Below are 3,924 nucleotides of genomic sequence, written 5' to 3'. Positions count from 1 at the left end.
AAAATGAACAATCCACAGAAGAACTCTCTACCTGTGTGATGTAATGAGTTCATTTGCACCTTTTCCTCTCACAAAATAATTTCGAGTCTCTTCATGCTCGTGTGTGTTCGTGGTATACTCGTCCCCATCAATGGATGCGTTCAACAAACCAAACTTTGAAAACAGATTATGGCATTGTAACATTTTCACCAACCGGCACAGCGGGTTTGACGAAGAGAAATATTGATGAGGCTCACCTGCTGCAAGTGACTGCAACTTGGGCAAACATGCTCGCACAAAACTCAAACACTGAAGACAAGGATCGGCAGAGAAGAGCTTCGCGACATGAGAGCAGAATGGTGAGGGGAGACGCGCTGGGGTAGTGGGTGGATGGCGCGTGTAGAATTAAAACATTTTAGAAGGTACCAAGAAACGATAAGCTAAACTTCCAAAATCACTTTTAATCACGGTTTTGAATATGGTTTGAATTTCAACAGTACAGAATTTCAACCTGCGCAAATTACACGCCGTGTACCCCCATTTTCCCATGCACCACCCCCTTGAAGATATAGGGCGAAAACCAACGCGGTTTGACCCCAGAATGTTCCGCAGGCCGGGCGTCAGGTCAGCAGAAGCCTCTTGATCGAGGGCCCGGCGCGGCCCGTGCGGCTCATCCGAGTCGCAAGCCCGTTAAGAGCGATCATCCTGGGCTTCAAGGCTCAGCCTCCGGGCCCCCAGCGAGAAGGCTTCGACTCGGCACCCGTGAGCCATCGCTCGGATCATCCTGGGCTTCCATTTCATTCGTCGGCATCCAGGGCCGCTGAGTCAGGGCCCGCACAGTCAGCCGCAGTCACTGTACCCCGGGCCCGGTGACCGTCACTGAGTCACGTTGTCTTTTACCGTACGGTCCGATCTTCAGCCTAGCAGCAGTCCGCCTCGGATCCGTTGCTCCAATTAGCGCGTCCACCCCTTACGATGACTAGCGGAAACCTGGGGCTTCTGGGGGTGGGGTAGGGCAGTGCAAAATACATCAACAGGTAGGGTAGGCTGGTGTGGCTCACCCGTACCTGATAGGCTGAAACCATGGGATTATACAGGGTGGTATACGACTAGGGTAGGGCTCCATGTAGAGGGGTGGTTGGGCGGGAAATATGGCAGGAGGATGAAGGGGGAGAGCGGGAGGAGAGAGGGAGAGGGGATGGAAGGAGCTTGAGGGAGGGTGACGACAAGCTTGTCTTGTCGCTAGTGTGTGTGAGATGTCTTGTAGCTGCTGCAGAGAGAAGGAGACGTGACAACAGACAGAAGAAAGGAGAAGAGAGGAGGGAAAAGAAACGGCTAAAGGAAGGGATGAAACGTGACGAATACCAAGAGGAGAGAGGAAACCTTCTCTGTCTGCTTGATTGATGTGTTTTCGGCGCTCTTGATCCCTCTCTTGCTGTGTCAAGGAAGGATAGAGAAGCTTTCTGTCTTGATCTCCTTATTTCTTTCTTTCTCCTTGTCTTTTCTTCCCTCGCTGTCTTTTTTCCCTCTCTCTACCAACAGTCACTGGAAGGGAGAAAGGAGACGGCGTGGGAGAAGGAGGCAGAGTCGGAAGCAGGGCAGAGCTTCGAGAGAGAATAAGACATGCATGGATAAGTGAGCCAAGAGAGGGGAAGTCAGATTGAGTCATAGGTCTTATGATCAAGAATAGACGGCATTTGTTGAGGTGAATACTTGATAAGCTCTTGAAAAGCAGGCGACTGATACGCTCTTGGAGTTGCATTTGCAGGCAGTAGGATCAGAGTGTATAGACAGAAAGCCTCAGGTGTACAACACAAGCTGAGCTGCTCTGTAATCCGATCGTTGTGGTGTAAACCGAACCACAAACAGAGGAAGATCCAAGACAGAGAGACGTAAAACGAGGGAGGGAGAGAGTGGTGGAGGACAGAGGATATGTGAAGCCGGCTGATGTAAGCTCCTGTAGCAGGTTTCTCCCTGGGCTGAGAAAGGGACATGAGTTGCTTCCCCTGCTTCTCGTCCAAAGTGAAACCCGAGGAGGGTCATGATGACTCGCTACTCAAGCAGAGGTTGGAAGAAGCGACAAGAAGGATCTCAGAGCTCGAGGCCGAGCTGAGAAAGCAGACTGTCAAAGATCCCCCAGCTCCTCAAGGAGTCCCGTCAAGCATCTCCAGCCCTACGACTCAGCCGTCAAACAAGACAGACATCGAGATCAAATCTCAAATCAGCCATCCCACGGCTGATCCACCAGCTAGTGCCCAGCAGACGACCAGCTGGACTATCCCCGACGACATCAGCTCTGACCTCAAGAAGCTCTTTCAGACCCCTCGAGACTCAAAGGATTACAAAACGATTCTCAACAACCTCCGCATGGCTCTCGGCGTCGACGCGTCGGCCCTCAGCCCTGACAAGCTCTCGTACGACGACTACGAGGTCAGAGTCGCAAGAGAGTGGGAGCTCGAGCGCAAGACCAGCAGCCTCGGCGACCTCAACATCCTCCGAGTCATGGCGGAGTGCATCCCCGGCGGGAGCGCGGCGAGTCCTCTTGCGGGGCTACAGGGGATGACGGAGAGCGCTCTATCGGCTCTATGGCAGACGGTGATAGGGAGGAGGCTCGAGGAGGCGCTGAGGAGGCCGGCGGAGGCAGGAGGGCGGGCGGGAGGAGACGGTCCGACGTCGCACAACAGCAAGTTTGCGGAGGTACGCGAGGCCGTGTACGGGAAGATCGAGGAGTACTACGGGGGGCTGATGGAGCGGATCGGGCTACCTCAGACGGAGCTGATGAAGGCGATAGAGGAGGAGCACTGCAAGGGCAAGGACGCGGAGGAAGCGTTCACGACGAGCAACTACAACATCACGACGACAGCCAAGGAGGAGTGGCTCAACGTCACAGACCCGGAGAGGAGGCAGAGGCTGTCGGACGGGACGCGGGTGATCCGAGGGATGGAGGAGCTGAAGGGGCTGGACACGGCGATCAAGGCGGGGCTACAGGAGGCGGAGCTGATCGCGCTGCAGCTCTACACAGGTAAGAGAGAGATAGCGAGAGAGGGAGAAGGAGCATGGGGGAGAAGAGAGGAGCAAGAGAGCGTGAGAAGGCTGACAAGAGGCTTGCTATGACAGGGCCGATGTACTTCAAGTACAACTCTGTTCTTCGAGCTCCCAACGAGCTCCTCCGAGACTCCAACAAGGTCCCCAACAAGTACACGACGACCATCCACTGCATCGTCAGCGGGGTCGTGAAGCTGTCTCGTCACACGCCTCTGCCGGAGGGGCTGCGGGTGTGGAGGGGGCTGAAGGGGATGAGGCTGCCGGAGAGCTTCCTCAACGAGGACAAGCTCGGGGTGTCCGGAGGAGTCGAGTACGGGCTGCTGAGCACGACGACAGACGTCAGGACGGCGATGCAGTACGCCGGGGAGGAGGGAGAGTCGATCGTGTTCGAGATCAGCTGCGGGGCGATCGACCGGGGGGCGAGCTTGACGTTTGTGTCTCAGTATCCGGGGGAGGGGGAGATGCTGTATCCGCCGCTGTCGTACCTGGAGGTGGTGAAGACGCCGCGGTACAGGGAGGTAGAGGGGAGGCGGGTGAAGGTGCTGGAGCTGAAGATCAACGCGAACACGATGAGCTTGACGATCGAGGACTTTGTGGGGAAGAGGAAGCAGCTGTACGTAGGGCTGATGGAGAACCTGGCGAGGGAGGTAGAGCGAGACGTGAGGGGGTGGGAGGGGAGGATCCAGGAGCGGCTTAGGACAGCACCGGCTGACTCAATCAATAACCTTCATCAAAATCTTGTACAATCGATCGTGGAGGAGTGCTGGGGGCTGGTGGAGGCGAGCAGGGCGAGGGAGTCGGGCTGGTACAACGACGAGTCAAACTACAAGGAGGCGATCGAGCTGTCGAACCGAGTCAAGGACAGCGAAGAGTCGCGTCCTTCAACGAAGACCGGCAACG

The sequence above is a fragment of the Guillardia theta genome (assembly GCF_000315625.1).
Source record: "Guillardia theta CCMP2712 unplaced genomic scaffold GUITHscaffold_413, whole genome shotgun sequence".
Classification (NCBI taxonomy): domain Eukaryota; class Cryptophyceae; order Pyrenomonadales; family Geminigeraceae; genus Guillardia; species Guillardia theta.
Note: the sequence above shows the minus strand (reverse complement) of the source record.